At 39.0% G+C, this 21270-nt stretch overlaps 1 long non-coding RNA gene across 1 annotated transcript in view; it reads right to left on the bottom strand.

Annotated features, from left to right (window-relative positions):
• Positions 1-1212: 1212 nt before the first annotated feature.
• The window catches only part of LOC141981472 (uncharacterized), a 39618-nt gene continuing 19560 nt past the window's right edge, over positions 1213-21270 (bottom strand). Inside the window, exons 2-3 of the long non-coding RNA XR_012637791.1 lie at positions 4613-4710; positions 1213-1333 (exon numbers count right to left, since the gene is read on the bottom strand). This is a non-coding gene — a long non-coding RNA (uncharacterized LOC141981472). The remainder of the gene's footprint in view (positions 1334-4612; positions 4711-21270) is intronic.

The following is a 21270-nucleotide window of genomic DNA, read 5'->3' as shown; positions in this document are numbered from 1 at the left end:
CTGTCTGTGTGTGTTTGGGGGTGGGGGGAGTGGACAATGAGAGACCTGGTCAGAGGACTGAATTGTGAGAAGAGGCAAGCCACTCCAGGCTCAGAGTGACCACTGACAGCGGATGCCAGAGTTGAACTCCACTTGTGTGACGGGTGTATAGACACTGGAGTGAACCACACTTTATACTTTTTGGCTTGTACTTTATATGAGGGAAGTTCAATTGCCATTGGGTTTGGTTTTAAAAGGACTTTCTTTACGTTTATTTTTTTCTGTTGAATGAAATGCACCACAGAGATGTTTAAGCTCCATTTTAGCATGAGTATAAATCCAATTCCAGGTATTCTTAGGAGCCCAAGTGTCCCATCAGATCTTTTGTGACTTACCACCATCATAGGGCAAACAGGTGCCAAGGACAACTCCCTTTGTGGGGTGGGAAAGAAGCATTAAGGAGGTTCCAGATGGGAGAATAGAGGGGCAGGATAGTTGCAGGAAGTTCCCTCTGTAGCATGTAGAAAGGAAAGTGGCTTGAAGCAACCTTTTGTTTCCCTCCATTCCTCTTCTCGCTTATCCCCAGCCCTGTTCCTACAGTGGCCCCTGGAATTATTTGAAGATGTAGGATGATGTCACCTGCCTCCGTAAGAATCAGACCAAAGGTCCATCTAGCTCAGTATCTTGTATTTATACAGTGGCCAATGCCAGGTGCCCCAGAGGAAATGAACAGAACAGGTAATTATCAAGTGATCCATGCCCTGTGCCCATTCCTGGCTTCTGGCAAAAGGGGATACTATAAAGCAGCAACAGCCTTCTTTGGCAACTACCAGACATTGTGGGAAGTACCCAAGGACACTTGGTACTCCTTATCAATCCTGGTTATGCTGAAGGGCAAAGAAACTAGAGATTTCAGGGTAGCAGAACCACAGGCTCTTATGGCATGGGTTGGAGTGGACTACTTGGGTAGGTGATGTTGGCAAAATGATGACTTTCCTTGCATTTGCCATTTGTTTAGAAGGAAAATGTTCATTAGAAAATGAAGGCATTCACTTCAAATATTACTGTATTTAGTTATCCTGCGACATTTTTTACTTACCACTATATCAACTTTCCTTTGTGTCTTTGGTGGTTACTTGCTTTATCTTGAATGACTTGACTTTACAAACTTTATCATTTTACAGATTTAATCATTACTTCAGGTACTGCTGAAGCTATATTGAGTATATTGATTCACAGAGCCAGCAATACAAATCTTTCAGAAGTTGAGTTGAAACAACAGTCACTTCCAAGCTCTTTATATTTTGTCCCGAATTCTGGGTTCTGCTCTGATAGTTTCTTCTGTGCTGTGTCACTGCAAGAAAAAAAAGTCTAGATTAATTTGAGGTGCCCTTTTGCAGCTCAAACTGCTGCAGGTTCATATTAAAATAAAACAAATAATTTTGTTAATGACTCTTGAGGCATAGAGGTTCATTTATTTACAAATCAAGACAGATGTTTGATTCTTGCATTTAATAAACCTCCAGTAGAAACTTTTGAGGAGGGAATGTTTGAAATATAATTAAAATGAAGTTCACACCATGAAAATACTACCACTCCTTCGGGTTAATCTGTATTCCTCTATTTCTTGTAGGAGGAATACAGATTAACTCAAGGCAGTGCTCTGTTTTCTTCAGTGTTAATAATGAATTGAAAGTGAAGGATGTTGAGATTTGGGCTCCTTAATATATGTCTACACTGCAGATAAGAGGTGTGATTGCCAGCTTCGGTATCATAGAATATCAGGGTTGGAAGGGACCTCAGGAGGTCATCTAGTCCAACCCTCTGCTCAAAGCAGGACCAATCCCTAAATGGCCCCCTCAAGGATTGAACTCACAACCCTGGGTTTAGCAGGCCAATGCTCAAACCACGGAGGTATCCTTTCCCCAGACTCATGCTAGACAGACTCATGCTAGGTCAGCTGAAGCTAGTGTGCTAATAGCAGTGTGATATTCAAGTTCAGACTCAGGAAGTCAGGGAGGCTTGGACTCAGGTGGCTAGCCCAAGCCCATGTTGCAACTTTCACATTTCTATGTTTAGAATGTTGGCTTGAGTTGAGCTAGTGAGATTCTGTCAATCTGCACTGGGAATCGCACTTCCCAGCTGCAGTTTAAACATCCCCTTGGAGTCTTAGGGTTTAGGTTCCTAAATTACTTTAGGTGCTCTTGAAAATTTTACTTTTCGCAAGTAACTTACCTCATCTTTGTGTACAATATTTTGAGTTCAACAAATATACCTACTATGTGGAGCATACTATTCAGGTAGTGCTCTGGTTCCAGGTGTGTAGCTTTGAAGTGCTGCCATTCTATTGCATAGAGAAGCAGCACTGTTACTGAGACTTATTCTACATGACTGATTATCCATAGCTGAATAAAAGTTCAGTTCTTAAAGCAAACGAACAAAAATCATGTTCTGACAGTAGGTAGATGAAGGAGAAATAGGGCTGGGAAACAAGTATGATTTTGTCCTAATCCGTATTTCCCCCCAGCATAAAGCCACCATGTCAAATAGCACCAATTGACAAAGTGGGTAAAAAGAGGTGCAATATTTCAATAAGGAAGGAGTGCTGAAAGTCAGGGCTGAGATGTGTTAATAGAACTCTGTAGGGAATCTCGAGCAATAGCTATCAATGTTGTGCTTTCTCCAGTATGTGTATGAGTTTGTTATTTCCTTGAGCACTGAAATTGGTTCTTTTGTTTTCCAGAGGGGCATTTAATATTGATTTGAATAAGTGGGTAGAATTTTATACTGCATTGGAAGAAAGCGGGTGTTTAAAAACTTCTTCAAACGCTTTTCACTTATTTTAATGAAAATATTAAAACAGATAAAACAAAATCAGTGCCTGACACTGAGGCACCCAAGGAACCAGTCTTTCAGCCTGTATGAAGGTCAACCCCACAACTGTGTTTTACAGTGTCATTTCTGAAGATACTTGCTTCCTTCATCTCAGAAGACCCAAGATCAGATGAAGATGGCACAAAGCAGAAAAATAGGCTAAATATCGCAATGGAAGATTGTTCAACAAATAATAAATTGGAATCCTAGCAGGAATACTTTTCACAGTTTCAAAAAATAACCCTTTTAATTATCATACTCAGTTGAGAAGAAAAAGGTATAACATTCAATAAACTTCTACCATAAAGAGATTAGGGCCATTCAAAATCTAAGCCACATCAAAATAAGTATTTATCATGAAAAGTTGGTCACATTTTGGAAATAAAAATAAAAGAACAGATCTGCTAGCTTAATATACTATGCACACAAATGTGTGAGGAATTCATTTTTATTATTAGTGTGTGTACTTAAAGAACAGAAATGGCCATAATCATTAAACGAGAGCATCATCTAAAGAACAACTCAAAGGAAATACTTTTCTATTGAAATGAAAAAAAGGTAAAATAGACTATACCTCATATTACAATAGATTTAACCTTCCTCATAACGTACCTGCCTCTTTGATTCCATTGTGACTGATGTGTACAAACAAATCTGATTATTAATAATGGTAAAGAAATTTTCAAAGTAATTGGTGAGAAAACTTAATATAATTGGGGGAAAAGTCAAAAGAAATTCAATAAGAAAATCAATACCTATACTAAAATGAAGAGAACTTACATTCTAGCACCATTGGACCTGAATAAGGTTTTGGTTTTTTTTAAAGAAACATGTATTATAGCTAATGATTGAATCTTTCAAAAAACGTAGTGTTAAATAATATCTCCAACAATGAAAAGAGTGGAGTCCTACACAGAATCATGCATTAAGAGTCAAAAGATATAAGAAGAGAAAAGGTTTCAGAGTAGCAGCTGTGTTAGTCTGTAGCCGCAAAAAGAACAGGAGTACTTTTGGCACCTTAGAGACTAACACGTTTATTAGCGCGTAGGCTTTCGTGGGCTACAGCCCACTTCATCGGATGCATAGAATGGAACATATACTAAGAAGATATGATCAAACCAAATGTGTACACTGGGGTATGTGTACCAATGCTATTTCCACAGGGTGGGAAGGGGTGGAGGGAGGGAGGGGAAGGAGGAGGTTCACAGCTACTGTGCTGGTGCTCTGTACTTGACATGAACACATCTATCTTGACCATCCTAAGCCAAAGTCCTGCAGAGATGTCCTGCCGAAACCTATTTACTCAGGGTTATTCATAGCATGAGAATTCAGTCCAGAGAACTTGCTTCTACCCCACCTTCTTTCTCTGAAACATGCAGTATAGGCCACAAAGATAGCATATGGGACTAGAGAGATCACTGTTTTTTCCCCAGTATGGCAATGCCTATGTAACACACGAGCGTTAAGCACAGAAATGATGGCAGTAGGGGAACTGCAGTAGTGGTACTACCTATATTAAAGACAAAGCAGGACTGAAAAGCATGGCTTTCCTGTCATAAAGCAATGGAAACCTCTAAGCTTCAAAGTTCTGGTAAGGTAAGTTCTATACTGTATCTGAAGAAGATGTGGTTGTTGCCTTACAAGTGATTACAGCAACTTTTAAATCAACCCCAACATTACAAATTCTGGAGTTTACTTGACAAGAACTCTATTCCAGTTTCCAGTGGGTTAAGAAAAAAGTAGTGTTGCAGTGACTCACCCCTTCTGCTGATTATTTCAAGCACTTTGTTAAAAGTGCTGCTATCTGCCAAAGAAGGCTGGCAACACAGAAAAGAAGGTGAATTGTATAAGGTTGGCCTAAAATGGAAAAGAGAAAGGAGGTTAGAAAAAAATCCAGCTTGTCATACTTGCTTTTCCTCTCACCTTTAGAAAGAATATACAATTACTTTCAGATTGGTTGAAGCAAAGTTTTATTTAGGTGTTGGATAATTCATCACATTGTGTGTGTGTGTGTGTGTGTCCATTTCTCCTAAAGATACATGTTAATAGTTTGTAACTAGAAAAACAGCAGCAGCATCTCCCTCAAGCTCTGGTCTTCAGATTAAAAACCAATCTGTTTTTAATACTCACTGGGAAACATTTTCAATATATTGAAATATTGAATATTCAGTAGAGCTCTTCCAGGATGTGAGGTAACTCCATTAAACAGATACTTTAAGGATATTTTTAGAAGAATCTCCAGAAGAGCACATCTCACTGCCATGCTTAAAAGAGGAATGAAGTGAAATGATTATCCTGGCTCCCATCCATCCTTCAATTTCCTATGTTCCTTCAATAGTCCTCACTTGCACTAGAAAGCTGTGTTTGTTTCATTTTATAGCCTCCCTTTCCTTCAATGCTACTATATAGGACTCCATTTGTCCCTACTGTTCCTTTTAATAGTCCTGTCTTGTGTGTGATGAGAACATATTTATGGCTCAGTCTTTGTCCCATCAGATGATATAAAAATGAAATGTTTTTTTCCTATCTTGTATGTTGTCTTCCAGTAATTTTTTTATGCAGTGTGAGCAGGACTCTGACATCATTTATACCAGTGTATATGTTAATATAGTGTTAAGACCAGAAGAGACCATTGGAACACCAAGTCTGATGTACTGCATTATAGAGGGTAGAGAATTTCACCCAGTTACAGATACCCTTGTTTTTTGTCTGACTAAAGCATAACTTCCAGAAAGACTTCAAGAGATGGAGCATTCACACTTCCTGTGGGGGTTTGTTTCTATGGTTAACCACCCTCACTTTTAAAAAGTTGTGCTTCATTTTTAATTTAAATTTGTCTGGTTTCACCTTCCAGCCATTAGTTCTTATTATGCCTTTCTCCATTGATTAGAGTCCTTTAGTACCTGTGCTCTTCTTGCTATGAAGGTATTTGTACACCATAATCAAGTCAGATCTCAATCTGCTTTTGATAAACTAAACCGATTGAGATCCAAGTGTCTCACTGTAAGACATATTGTCCAGCCCTTGAATCATCGTGATACTTATCTGCATCCCCTCCAAATTTTCAGCATCCTTGTAGAAATGTGGATACCAGTTAGATAATATTGACTTATTGGCAAGTTTCGCATTTTCTTTTTAAGCTCTTTGGACCCCATCTGCCTCTGTGGTTGCACAGTACCTAGCACAACATGGTCAAAATCTGGGTGCTACCATCGTGTAAATATAAAATAAATAAGGGCTTGATCCTTCCAAGGTGTGAGCAAAACACTTGAGCTAGTCCAATAAAAAATTCATAAGTGGTTAACTTCTAGCATGAGAGTAGTCTGATTGCCTTCAGTGCTTTCAATATAAGATTGAGCTTTTCTGGGGTCAGAGTACTTACACTAACAACCTGATTATGGAACTATGTAGCTGTAGTGATAGGCACACTTTTAAAGGTGAAAATAAATAAAAAATGAAGGTCACATTAGCAATTTCATTGAAAGGTTATGATCCTGCAAACCTTTACTCACGTAACAGTCACACTGCAGTCAGTAAGATCTGCTTGCATGACTACAGATTTGCAGGATTGGGCCATAAATCCCTATTTTGAGGGGTTTATTATCCAGTCAAAAACACTTTTTGAGACTGTAATTTCATATCAGTGAGGTTTTTTTAAACAGTTTAAATTTCAGTTGAAAGAATGCAAGTATCAACAATAATAAGAAAAGGAAACCAAGAATGATGATTAAACCATAAGAAACTTGATATTGTAAACAGGCAGTATTTATTTCCTTCAATGAATTGCATAATTTTGTCAAGCATTAAAATGCAGTATCCATAGAGAGCAGCCACGTTGGCACAACTTGACTGTAATTGCTCTAAAGTAACATAAATAGATCATGAAGGCTTTTAAAGATGTTATGATCTGCTGGCTCAGTGATCTGCATTTGATAAAATCCCTCAGGGGCTTTAGAATACTAGATTTGTTTGTGTTGAGCCATCTCAAATCAGTGTTCAATCAGGTAACATAATGTTTTCGTGCATGATACTAATGTATTAGAGTCTGAATCAGAATTTTGTTTTTCAGTTCCTTTCTAGTATCCTCTCCTTGGTATCTCTCTCAATTATTCATTGTGCAGGAGTACTTGCTAAAGCAATGATTAAAATATATGAAAAGCTCTGTGATATTACCTTTTATTAATGTTCTTCAACTGATTCACTGGTTGAGACAATCCTATGTGTAGTTCAAATACAAACCAAGTAGCATAAAACTAGCGGCACACACTAGCAGGTCAGGTATTAGCTCTGGTGAAATCACACAGCTGTTATCTTCCTACTCAGATTTCCAAAGGGGTGTTTTCAAGACTACTTGAAAATCTACTATTTTATAGTGGGGGGGTGGGGGAGATAGGAAAGATTATTTTTTATAAAGGATTATTTTTTGTGCATAGCATATCATGACAGTATATCTTCATCCCACTACTTGATACCAAGTATTTCATTAAAATATCCTCAGTGTTATTAGCTCACAATACAAGTTCACTCCTGGTATAGGGATTTTCATACTTTCTCCTCAATCAGTTTATGAGGAGAAACTGTGCAGGAGAGACCCATGTTAGGGGGGCACTAGGACCCAGGTCAGCCCTCCCTCACCATTCCCCTATTTTATATGACCAGAGGCTCCAGCCTGTCAGAGCAGCTGCTAAAGCAGCTGAAGCAGGAACTTTTGGACAGTCAAGAACTTTCTACAATTTTGACTAGGGTTTTTCTCTCCTGTGCTGATTGGCTGTTTGCTCCAACACTCTCCCTCCATCCCCTCACATTCTCTTCACCTTAGCTTCACTCCACACCTGCCCCTTTTAGCCTCTTCTGTCCGGTCTTGTTCACCCGACCTCCTTCCCTTTACTTTCCATTTATTTTTATTCCCTCCTATTGGGGCTCCTAATTACCCCCTCCCCGCAAAAAATCATGGAAATAACATGCCAATCATATTGGTTACTCTACTTATGTGTCCTACTCTTTCCCTATACCGTGTTTCTCTTATATATTTAGGGATTGTTTACATGAACAATTAGACGATGGCAAACAGGGTTATGAAATTACTGCACATTAGCCTGCTGCAGTCTAACTGCCTATGTGCACCCTACTGACATGCATTAACAGTTCCTTGGAGCACATGGAGTCCTCTTAGAAATGGGACTAAATCAACATTCATTAATGAACTGCTAATGCATGTCAACAGGTTGCATGTGGATAGATAGACTGGCAGGCTATTGAGGAGTAATTTCACACTGCATCTTAGCAGAGTCTAATTGTTCGTATAGACTAGCCCTTAGACTGTAAGCTTTTTGGGTCAGGGAGCATCTGCTACTGTGTGTGTGTATGCTACCTAGTACATTAGGAGTCCCATTTTTGGTTGTCCCTTAGGCACTATTGTAATAAACATGATTAATAATTTTAAAAAAAAACAATGTCAATATTTAGAATCAAACTTCTGTAATCTGGTAGAGGTGGTGAATGTGTGACATTCTTACTTATAAAATTCTGGTCCAAATGGCCCAAAATAATGAATTCTTCATCTCAGATATCTACTTTATGCAGGCATCCTGAAGTTGTAGGAAAAATGGTGCATGAGGGTTAATTGGTGCCAATGAAGTAAAGGTAAGGAATGTGTATTGAACATTTAACAGCTTGTATCTTTCTTTTCTTGAATTGCGTTAGCTTTGTTCTAAATGCTTTGTTCTAAAAGCTAACACAATTCAAGACAAAGAAGGAAACAGTCTTACAGAAGAAAGGGACATCATAAATACGTGGACAAACTACTGCTCTGATCTATATAACCACCAGACAAATGGAGATCCTAGTGTCCTAGACAGCCCAGATTCAACAGAGGAGGATGACTTTCCAATACAGCTGTGAAAACACTCAAGAACAGAAAGGCTACAGGTATTGACAACATTCCAGCCAAACTGATGAAATTCGGAGGAGAAATCATACTAGATGTACTCACCAAGATCTGCAACAAGATCTGGAAGACAGGTGAGTGGCCCTCTGTGATGGGTTGGATCACAGAAACCCCTGGGGGGCTGCCAACTGATGTGCCAAGACTACTTCTGCCCCTGATTTCCCTGCCAGCTTGGGACTCCAGCACCCTGTCTTGTTGAGCCAGTCTGCTCCAACACTGACCCAGGGTCTGAACCACGTGCCCCAAAGCTGTAGACTTAACTGATTTCATTGCTGGCACCTATCCTTGCAACAAAGCCCGATGCCAACTCTGTCCACTTATTTATTCAAGTGACACTATCATAGGACCTAATCACATTAGCCACCTGCACATCTACCAATGTGATATATGCCATCATGTGCCAGCAATGCCCCTCTGCCATGTACATTGGCCAAACCGGATAGTCTCTATGCAAAAGAATAAATGGACACAAATCTGACATCAGGAATCATAACATTCAAAAACCGGAGGGAGAACACTTCAACCTCTCTGGCCACTCAGTAAAAGATTGAAGGGTGGCAATTTTGCAACAGAAAAGCTTCAGAAACAGACTCCAAAGAGAAACTGCTGAGCTTGAATTAATATGCATACTAGATACCATTAACTTGGGTTTGAATAGAGACTGGGAGCAGCTGGGTCATTACACATATTGAATCTATTTCCCTATGTTAAATATCCTCACACCTTCTTGTCAACTGTCTAAATCAGCCATCTTGATTATCACGACAAAAGTTTTTTTTTCTCCTGCTGATAATAGCTCATCTTAATTAATTAGCCTCTTACAGTTTGTATGGTAACTTCCACCTTCTCTGTATGTGTGTGGGTATATATATATATCTTCTATATGTTCCATTCTATGCATCCAATGAAGTGGGCTGTAGCCCACAAAAGCTTATACTCTAATAAAATTAGCATGGGGAAATAGTTTTTACTTAGTGTTGTCAAGGTTCCTCCCCCACTCTGAACTCTAGGGTACAGATGTGGGGACCTGCATGAAAACCTCCTAAGCTTACTTTTACCAGCTTAGGTTAAAACTTCCCCAAGGTACAAATTAATTTTATCCTTTGTCCTTGGAATATCCACTGCCACCACCAAACTCTAACTGGGTTTACTGGGAAACGCAGTTTGGACACGTCTTTCCCCCCAAAATCCTCCCAACCCTTGCACCCCACTTCCTGGAAAAGGTTTGGTAAAAATCCTCACCAATTTGCATAGGTGACCACAGACCCAAACCCTTGGATCTGAGAACAATGAAAAAACATTCAGTTTTCTTACAAGAAGACTTTTAATAGAAATAGAATTAGATAGAAGTAAAGGAATCACCTCTGTAAAATCAGGATGGTAGATACCTTACAGGGTAATTAGATTCAAAACATAGAGAATCCCTCTAGGCAAAACCTTAAGTTACAAAAAAGACACACAGACAGAAATAGTCATTCTATTCAGCACAATTCTTTTCTCAGCCATTTAAAGAAATCATAATCTAACGCATACCTAGCTAGATTACTTACTAAAGTTCTAAGACTCCATTCCTGGTCTATCCCCAGCAAAAGCAGCATATAGACAGACACACAGACCCTTTGTTTCTCTCCCTCCTCCCAGCTTTTGAAAGTATCTTGTCTCCTCATTGGTCATTTTGGTCAGGTGCCAGCAAGGTTACCTTTAGCTTCTTAACCCTTTACAGGTTAGAGGATTTTTCCTCTGGCCAGGAGGGATTTTAAAGGGGTTTACCCTTCCCTTTATATTTATGACAAGTGTAATGACTCATCCACTCCTTGTCTTTATTCAAGCCTAATTTAATGGTGTCCAGTTTGCAGATTAATTCCAGTTCTGCTGTTTCTCGTTGGAGTCTGGTTTTGAAGTTTTTTTTGTTGAAGAATTGTGACTTTTAGGTCTGTAACTGAGTGACCAGGGAGGTTGAAGTGTTCTCCGACTGGTTTTTGAATGTTAAAATTCTTGACGTCTGATTTGTGTCCATTTATTCTTTTGTGTAGAGACTGTCCGGTTTGGCCAATGTACATGGCAGAGGGGCATTGCTGGCACATGATGGCATATATCACATTGGTAGGTGTGCAGGTGAATGAGCCTCTGATAGTGTGGCTGATGTGATTAGGTCCTAAGATGGTGTCCCTTGAATAGATATGTGGACAGAGTTGGCAATGGGCTTTGTTGCAAGGATAGGTTCCTGGGTGAGTATTTTTGGTGTGTGGTGTGTGGTTGTTGGTGAGTATTTGCTTCAGGTTGGGGGGATGTCTGTAAGCGAGGACTGGCCTGTCTCCCAAGATCTGTGATAGTGAGGGATCGTCCTTCAGGATAGGTTGTAGATCCTTGATGATGCGTTGGAGAGGTTTTAGTTGGAGGCTGAAGGTAATGGCTAGTGGCGTTCTGTTACTTTCTTTGTTGGGCCTGTCCTGTAGTAGATGACTTCTGGGTACTCTTCTGGCTCTTTCAATCTGTTTCTTCAATTCAGCAGGTGGGTATTGTCATTGTAAGAATGCTTGATAGAGATCTTGTAGGTGTTTGTCTCTGTCTGAGGGGTTGGAGCAAATGCGGTTGTATCGTAGAGCTTGGCTGTAGACAACGGATCTTGTGGTGTGGTCTGGATGAAAGCTGGAGGCATGTAGGTAAGTATAGAGGTCAGTAGATTTCTGGGATAGCGTGGTGGTTATGTGATCATCACTTATTAGCATTGTAGTCTCCAGGAAATGGATCTCTTGTGTGGACTTGTCGAGGCTGAGGTTGATGGTGGGATGGAAATTATTGAAATCATGGTGGAGTTCCTCAAGGGCTACAGACTCCAACAAGAAACAGCAGAACTGGAATTAATCTGCAAACTGGACACCATTAAATTAGCCTTGAATAAATACTTGGAGTGCATGAGTCATTACACTAAGTAAAAACTATTTCCCCATGCTAATTTTCCCCCTACTGTTACTTACACCTCTTGTCAGCTGTTTGAAATGGGTCATCCTGATTGTCACTACAAACTTTTTTTTTCTCCTGCTGATAATAGCCCACCTTAATTGATTAGTCTCGTTAAGAGTTGATATGGCAACCCCCATTTTTTCATGTTCTCTCTGTGTGTGTGTGTGTGTGTGTGTGTGTGTGTGAAGATATATATTTTCTGTATTTTCCACTGCATGCATCTGATGAAGTGGGCTTTAGCCCATGAAAGCTTATGCTCAAATAAATTTGTTAGACTTAACTGAAAGCAGCTTAAGAAGTGTTCCTGTCTTTAACACTCAGATGCCCAACTCCCAATGGCGTCCAAACCCCAAATAAATCTGTTTTAGCCTGTAAAAAGCTTATAGAAGGTAAACTCATAAATTGTTCGTCCTCTACAACACTGATAGAGATATATGCACAGCTGCACAACCTTACTCCTCTCCCCCCCCCGCCAAGTATTAATGCATACTCTGGGTTAATTAATAAGTAAGAAGTGATTTTATTAAATACAGAAAGTAGGATTTAAGTGGTTCCATGTAGTAACAGACAGAACAAAGTGAATTACCAAGTAAAATAAAATAGAACAGGCAAGTCTATGTCTAATACAGTAGGAAAACTGAATATAGATAAAAACCTCACCGTCAGAGGAATTCCAGTAAGCTTCCTTTTACAGACTAGTGTCCTTCTAGTCTGGGTCTAGCAATAGCTCACACCCCCTGTAGTTACTCTCCTTTGTTCCAGTTTCTTTCAGGTATCCTTAGGGATGGAGAGGCTATCTCTTTAGCCAGCTGAAGACAAAATGGAGGGGTCTCCCAGGAGTTTAAATAGACTTTAAATAAATTCCAGCTCCAAGATGGAGTTTTGGAGTCACATGGGCAAGTCACATGTCCATGCATGACTCAGTTTTTACAGGCAGCAGCCATTGTCCACATGCTACCTTGAACGTCCTCATGTAGACTTCTTATGTGTATTGGAGCCTTCTAAGATCCATTGTGTGTTAAGTGCTTCTTGATTGGGCACTTAACTTGCAAATTCCTTTCTAAAGAAGCTGACCAAATGCTTTAATAAGGCTACTTAAAAATCAAGCAAGTACACAGCCAGTATTCACAACTTTGAATAAAAAAATGATACATGCATACAAATAGGAATAATAGATTCAATAGATCATAACCTTTACAGAGATATGTTACATGGCATATGTAGCATAAAATATATTTCAGTTATGCCATACGAACATTCATAAGCATATTTCCATAAAGCCTTATGGGATACACTGTCTCACCCTCCACATGGACACAGTCACTAATCAACACTCTGCCAAGGAAAGGCAACCTTCAATTGTGCCAAAATTACAGACCATAAGCTTAATTAGCCATCCCAGTCAAGTGATGTTGAAAGTCATATTGAAGAGATTGAAGCCACAAGCAGAGAATATCATCGCTGAAGAATAGGCTGGCTTTCATGCTGGAAGAAGTGCTACAGAACAGATTTTCAATCTTCGTGTTCAATGTGAGAAGTACATACAACACTAACAGGACATCTACAATGTCTTTGTTGACTTCAAGAAGACGTTTGACAGAGTATGGCATGAAGCTCTCTGGGAAACCATGAAGAAGTACAATGCTGATTGTAAGTTTATTCTTACCATTAAACAACGGTATGCCAAGGCCAGTAGTGCAGTTCTCGTCAATGGCACAATAGGAGAGTGGTTTCACACCACTGTTGGAGTCCGGCAAGGCTGCCTTCTTTTGCCCACACTGTTCAACATCTACTTGAAGCGCATAATGACTGATGCCCTAGAAGATCTCACATACACAGTCAGTACTGGGGGTGAACAATCTCAAATCTTTGGTTCGCTGATGACATTGATGGCCTGATAGGCAGCAAACATGAACTTGCCAACCTTGTGAAATGATTGGATGAAACCTCTGTAAATACGGCATGGAAATCAGTGCAGAGAAAACCAAGCTGATGACAAACAAATGCGATGGGATCAGCTCACAGATCACTGTCAGTGGACAAGAGCTGGAGACAGTGAAACAGTTCAACTATTTGGAGGCAATCATCATTGATGAAGGATCAAAGCAGAAATTCTGGCAAGAACTGGGCAAACAGTAGCAGTAGCAAAGCTAAAGCCAATCTGGAAGAATAAAAACATCTCTCTGGAATCGAAACTGCTGCATGCATTGGTCATCTCCATTTTCCTGTAAGTGTGCGAAACATGGACCCTTACGGCAGAACTTGAACAGAAAATACAGGTAGTACAGATGAGATACTTCCATAAAATCCTGGGCATCTCCTACTTTGACCATGTCACTGTGAATAAATTGAACAACTGTCTTGTCAAGCTTGAACGAAATAGAAGTATTGCAAATGTTAGGCCTCAAACCTCTGAATTCTGCAAAATGCAAGCCTTGTAAAAATAAAGCTTACGCTTGTGACTTGTGGTCAGGAAATGAGGCATCCAGATAGCGATTTATGCTGAGTCCTATGTACTTATCAATCCAAATTTACCCACATTCAAAATCTAATTGGCTACAGAAAATAAATAGGCCTAAAAATTAAATATGCATCAATTATACAATTGGGGCAACCACATAAACAATGTGGCCCACCCTGATTGGTTGGTCTGTTCTAAAACACAGCCATCAGACCAGATAAAAAGACAAAGGCACGGAAGTGTGTGTGTGTGTTGTCGGTCGTACCTGACCCACACCCCCTGAACCGAAGGGACGTGCACTTCTCGACTGTCTGTACCTGGCCAGGGCGGAAAACGGCCAACTGAAGGGTAACGTATTTTTCGGACAAATGCAGGGTAAGTCTATGGAGTAAAGAAGTCTGGTCACTCGAGCTGAACTGATCATAGTCTTATCGATACTGTAGTACAAAATCAATAATAGATGGCTGATGCATAATAGCTTTGCATGTGTTATTGCTTGTCTTTTACATAGTTCTAGAAAATGCATGTAGCGCTGTCATTCATCAGCTTTTATGTTGCCTTTAAGACACCACGAATATAGGGCTGGTGAATAATAGCTTTACTTATGCTTTTCTTCAGGGCTTTTATTATAACCTGCCAGGACCAGCATATGTAGAGTCACTATTCAGGAACTCACAAATGGTCCACAATATTACTTGTACTTGCGCTTGTCTTCAATATAATCTGCCTTTTGTATTAATTCTTATTCAGTGCTGGTCTTTGGTTTTCCTTTTCTTGTTTTGTTTATGCTGTTATTTTAGTCGAAAATCATTAAAAGCCTTTCTTGAGGAATAATTAGTAGTTCTTACTTATTTTATACGGACACCACTAAACCTCATTACATCTGTGTTGTGTGGTGGGAAGTAGCGAACACCCTGGGGTGAAATAGGGCCCCAAGGCATGCCTCCTTCTTCCTTTATCTCTGCAGTCACTAATGAAGAGGTCTGCAACATCATCACCCAATGTGCTGGGTCTTATGAAGACCTCCTGATGACTGGAAAGAAGCAAGATCATCTGGCCTATCAAAGATCATCCTCCAAGGGACAGTATAGGGGAAGAGAAGAAGAGATAGACAGAAGAAGAGATGGATTGACAACATAAGAGTGGACAGGAATGGACTTCGTGGAGACTCAAGCACTGACACACAGTCATCAGGGGTGGAAACAATTGGTTGATTGCTCATCAATGATGGTGCCCCAATGACCAATGTGGTCATGGGAGTGATGATGATGATCTTTCTTTTCTAGTTACAGAGGGGTAGCCGTATCAGCAAAAACAACAAGGAGTCCTTGTGGCTCCTTAGAGACTAACACATTTATTCGGGCATAAGCTTTCATGGGCTATAACCCACTTCATCAGATGCATGGAGTGGAAAATACAGTAGGCAGGTATAAATACACAGCACGTTAAAAGATGGGAGTTGCCTTATCGAGTTGGGGCGGGGGGGTCAGTGCTAATGAGACCAATTCAATTAGGGTGGATGTGGCCTATTTCCAATGGTTGACAAGAAGAGGTGAATATCAACAGAGGGAAAATTACTTTTTGTAGTGCTAACAAATACATTTGTTAGTCTCTAAGGTGCCACAAGGACTCCTCATTGTCTTTTCTAGTTAGGTTCTTAAAACATCACAATTTGACTGATGCATCAGAAATTATAGCATTAGAAATGTTGAATTGATTAGCCAGTTCTGCTAGTATTTTACAGCTTTGGTGTACACTGTAGTTTACTTGAGTTTATTTAGAGGGAAATATAAATTCAGATCAGCTCAAATGAGTGCAGTGAACCCTTTGTTGCACAATACGCAATTGTATATTCTCTATACATATGTTTGTAATGCTCTGAATATAATAATGCTTACCCGTGGCACAATAATATAAAAGGGCAACCAAACTAGCAGTAGTGTTTGAAACTTTTGCTAACTTGGTAAGTTTATTTATTTTTTCCCTAGTTAAAATATGTATTTTGGAGATTGAATGGCAGCAAAAACTTCTATACATGGAAACATTCATAGAGTGGTTGCTGTTTGCATGGTTCATCTTTCCCAACTGTAACTAAATGCTTTCTTTTTTGCAAAATATTTGTCTTGCTTGAGCTCACCAAATTAATTTGGACTGAACCCTGTCACTTCCGTTTATCTGAGAACTAACAGAATGACACACTGTAGTGTAATGTCAGGAAATATAATGGGTTGTTGGATTGTATCATGGCATTTGAAGCAAAGATGTATCACAGTGAGTGGTCTGCTTAATGTTCCAACATCTCAGAAATTAAAAATGAAATTTGTATTTTTTAAACAATGAGATTATTTGAAATAACTATTTATGGTTGAATTCCTATTTTGCAAAAGAGGACTTAGAGAATACAGTCCAGTCAAAATATAGATACACTCACTGCCAAACACCCATGCATCACAATGCCATGATTTGTCTAAAATTATATTTTTCTTTTCAGTGCATAGGAAAGTATTTGCATGATGTATTGAGGCAATGAATATTATGGGCACTTGAAGATTTTAGGTTAAAGGCCCACTTAATAATTAAAGAGCTATTTATATAAATGAAGGCAATATCTGTTTAACATACATATATTACCATTATTATTAAATCCGGTACTCAGCAAGAAACTTTCAGAGATGGGTGCCAATACAAGACCCTAAGTTGTTTCTGTCTCAGGTAGATAAGTGTTGTGCAGCTATTTTTGAAGTGTTGATGTCACCAAAGTATGGATATTAGCAACAAAAAACTCCACACCCTTTATCAAATATCAAACATGCATTTCAAGTCGATACGGGGAATCGTTATTTGAATGTTTACTATGTGGCAACATTCTCAATGTGTCATTCATTATATTTTAACAATTCAAGAACATGTACATGTTCTAAACAGGAACAGTTGGAACAGTCCTCCTCAATTTGGGCCAGGAAAAATAAGGAAGGGAGCATAATCACATGTCTGTCTTCTATTTTCATCAATGACAAGATGAAAAATTATAAATGCCTGTTCTGGGAAACACTATTTCGTTCCTGGAAAAACTGAACTGTTAATTTTATTTTACTGTTGTTTTTAATTAAAAGTGTTTAGTAAGGTTATTAGACACAACTTTGACACAGACCAGATATGTTAGCTAAATCATGACATGCATTGATGTGAGGCAAAAAAGGATGTTGATTGCCAAATACCCAAATTACTTAAAAATGTGTGGTGTAGAGAAACAAGAAATGGTAGGCCCAATCTCAACTGTCTCTTAATACCAATTCAGAAATGTGTCTCCCACTAGTTTAGTCACATGTGGTTCTTTGCCTTGCCTTAGGGGACTCCATGATTAAGACAAGCCAAATAAATGCAATTATAAACTGACTTTTTTTAATCAAAAAAGAGAAATTCAACATAAAACAAAACACGACATAAGCAATAAATAATGATTACTTCAGTTACAATCTCTTCTGTCTGTCTCTTTGTAGAGAGCTTTCAATAGAGATTACACCTCAAAAGTAGGTCTGCTTTAGTGAGGACATTCTTCTGTAGGTAAACTAAAACCAAAGTATATTATTCCCCAAACCAACACTGAGTCATGTTTTTAGTGTATCCTAGATAACCAAAACAGTTTATAGATGAGCAAGTGAATTTCATTTAAGGATTGGTGAATCTTGTTTGGTTTATCATGGATAATAGAAACAGTTTATAAATGGGCAGAGATAAGTGATCTTAACTAAGCCTTATGAAACTGAAAGGTGGTTTTTTGTTTGTGTTTGTTTTAACTCAGTTACTTAAAATAAATTGTTCAAGAAGTAGTCTTGAGACATGCAATGTAATGAACATTAAAAATCTTAACTTTAAATTAAATCCCACTATTTCTCTTTGTTTACCAAGGCTAGCTTATGTTTCCTTTCCAGGAACACATAGTCCAAACAATCAAGTGTTTAACAGCAGAAGCAGTTAATACCTTAAATTACAATAGAATTTCAATATCCTTTCAAAATCATTACAAGAAAAAGTTAAATTTAATTCCTTAGCAGTGCTTTAGCAAACTCCATCCCACTAATGATGTTGAAGTCTGTGATGTCATCATACTGCAGAAATGGGGCTGAACGGAAAGATGGCTGCTAGTTTGTCCTTCTTGCTGCTGCTGTTTGCTTGTAGAGATGAAGTGAACCAGCAGGGCTTACATGAGTGCTGAGAGTATAATGAGTGTATAAAACTGCATCAGGGTAAGAGGATAATCATATGACTGTAATAACAGTGTTAGACAATATAAGGCTGTGGGAGTAATAAAGTATATGTGAGTGTATTTCAGTTCAGAGGAATTTAACTCACCTAGTAGTTGCTGGCAACCCCCGGTGGCAGTTTCCAGTGCAGTTAAAAGACTAAAAGGAACCATTTCCCTGAAGTAAAAGACCTTGGATTTTGCTGATGGGCCTTGTGTTTGTGGGATAAAGGAGAATTTGTAGCCTCTGGTGGCTGAATTTCCCCCCTTTCTGTATCTGTTGTCCCCCTTGCGGGGTGCGGAGGTGATAGGATTCAGATGAGAAAGCTTAGTCATAGGGGTAGGCTGAGGAGAGTCTACCCTGAGCTGTGGGTTATATGGTATGACTCTTATAAGCCCCAGTAAAATTCTGTAAAATGCGTGGTAGATGAGAGCATGTGTGTTAAGGCAGACAGCACTTCTCCCCTGTGTTAAGTGTAATAAAATTTGCAACCTGCCACTTAAAATCCATCCCTGTGTCTGCCCTTATTTGCCAACATGTCCAGATCAGTTTGTACCCTTCTTTTTTCCATAGTTCCACTGAAGAAGGAAGGCATACTTCTTTCAGGGTTTGGCTGAATTCAAATATCAGCTGCTGTCACCATTAATTGGTGAACACCTTTGTGGGTTGGTCTTGTCAGCATCTTTAGCTCATGAATATACAGTCTGCTAGTATGCAGACAGCAGGGTTTTAATTGCTTTTGTCCCTGAAGAAGGAAACTATCAGAACATCTGTAAGGTTAGAGTTTTAATGCTTTCTTATGCTCAGTCCATTTTCTGAGATATCACTTTTGTTCCTTCTAGGTTTAATAGGAGTTGAAGTTCTGTTTCAAATGAGTCCTAACACTGCTATTTCCTATATGAAGTTCTTTCAGCTCTCAAAATAGTCTTTTAAACTCACTTGTTAAAAAATGTCTTGAAACTTAAATAGTCATCAGAGAAGGAATTGTTCTTTCTTCATAACAATCCCTGGAAAGGTTCTTCTTGTCTTTTGGCATTGGTAAAAAAGGTTGCTTAAGCACTGCCAGATAACTAACTAATGCCCTAATTATTATAAATATTTTATATACAAATTGCTATTCAGTAGTAACCAGTTATACCAAAACAATGACTCTGCTCTATGTGTACATTACTATTGTGATATTTGTACATCAATACTTACTGTTTACAAAACAATGGTATCAGGCAATTATTATTTGAAAGCTTACATTTAGATGAAAAAATTTGCAAATATAAATCTCAAAAGAAGCTTTTACCATCTTAAGCATTTGTGAGACAAAAAAGATTTTTACCTTTTATGTGGAAACATAAGCTAGAAGTAATCAATATCTTCTGTAAAACCTTTCCAACCACGTATGTTCTCCCTTAAATTTAAAGACTGTAGATGTAGTGTGTTTGTAAAAACAATGAGTTTCAATAAGGATATTTCTAGATATTTTTTGTGGGGGTTTAATTAATGTTTTCCTATTTGCAATGAAGAGAGGTAAAAGAAGCCCACTTTTATAATTTAGTTTATAGCTCCATTGTGTGTTTGAGTTCAATAATGATGGGAAATTGTCAAATGGGCTCAGATGGAATTATTTAATCAAAGATTATCAATCAGAAATTAGTATACCACTGTACAGAAAGAATAGACACATTACCACGCTTGTTGTAAGTAAAAGAGCTGGCCTCTGTGTCTCTTTCCTATGCAGTTCATGGGATGCTGGAAGTTTTGCACTCCCCACCTCATCCCTCAAACCTCTATCTTCTTACAGGTTACAAGACAAAGAAATCCATTATTTTGGGGGAAAATACTTTCCCATGATTAATTTCACCATGTGTTCTAATATTTTTGTTTTATTTCATTACTTATGGAATTTCCTTTAATGCAATATTTAGGTTACATGACTTATTAAACTAAAAGGGAATTCTAATATGGTCATTATTACGATCCCTGGTTGTATACTGATCACATTACTGATTTAGTTTCCGCAGTTAGCACTTTGAAATTTCTCCAAACATCAGGCCCAGTATTATCAAAATTACTGTTCAGTTTGGTGCCCTGATGTGCACAGTTGCAACACTCACTCTTAGGAAATAACATATTTATAATAGTTTTAGTAACATTGTACAAACATTCCAACCCAGCAAGGCAGGTAGAGATAATACAGAATGAGCTGATCATCCATACACTTACACCAGGAGTCCCCAACGTGGTGCCCGCGGGCACAATGCCGCCACCGAGTGCGGCCGCTGGAGAACCACCCGCCGAAATGCCGCCGAGAAGCGTTGCCATTTCTTGGCGGCATTTCGGTGGCGACAGGTCTTTCCGCTGCCACTTGTCGGCGGAATGGTGGCAGCGGGGTGTCTGGCGCCCGCCACAGTCTCCTGGGAATAGGAATGTGCTATTCCCACAGAAAGGTTGGGGACCACTGACTTACACCATCCCTTGCAAAACAACCTGAAGTGATAGTTACCATCTTCCTCATCTTCCTTCACTCACCATCATCACCATCACCAAACCTGGCATCTCCCAAGAGCTACATCTCTCCCTCCCAAAGCACCCAGGCAGGGATACAACTTTTATAATCTGCTATTCTGATGCCACTATGCCTGCTGCATATTCAGTAGGTGTTTCTCTCCTTTTTCTTATTTGTATTTCCTCACCCTACTAATGTTGGGGTGCCCTTCTCCCTTAGTTTATTAATCCTTTTAATCTCAAGTTTATTAGCATATATGTCAATTAGTTACCATGGCATTCTTGTGATCAGACATCTGTTG

The sequence above is a fragment of the Natator depressus genome, chromosome 2 (assembly GCF_965152275.1).
Source record: "Natator depressus isolate rNatDep1 chromosome 2, rNatDep2.hap1, whole genome shotgun sequence".
NCBI classification, from domain to species: Eukaryota; Metazoa; Chordata; order Testudines; family Cheloniidae; genus Natator; species Natator depressus.
This window is presented reverse-complemented; position numbering and strand designations above follow the sequence as displayed.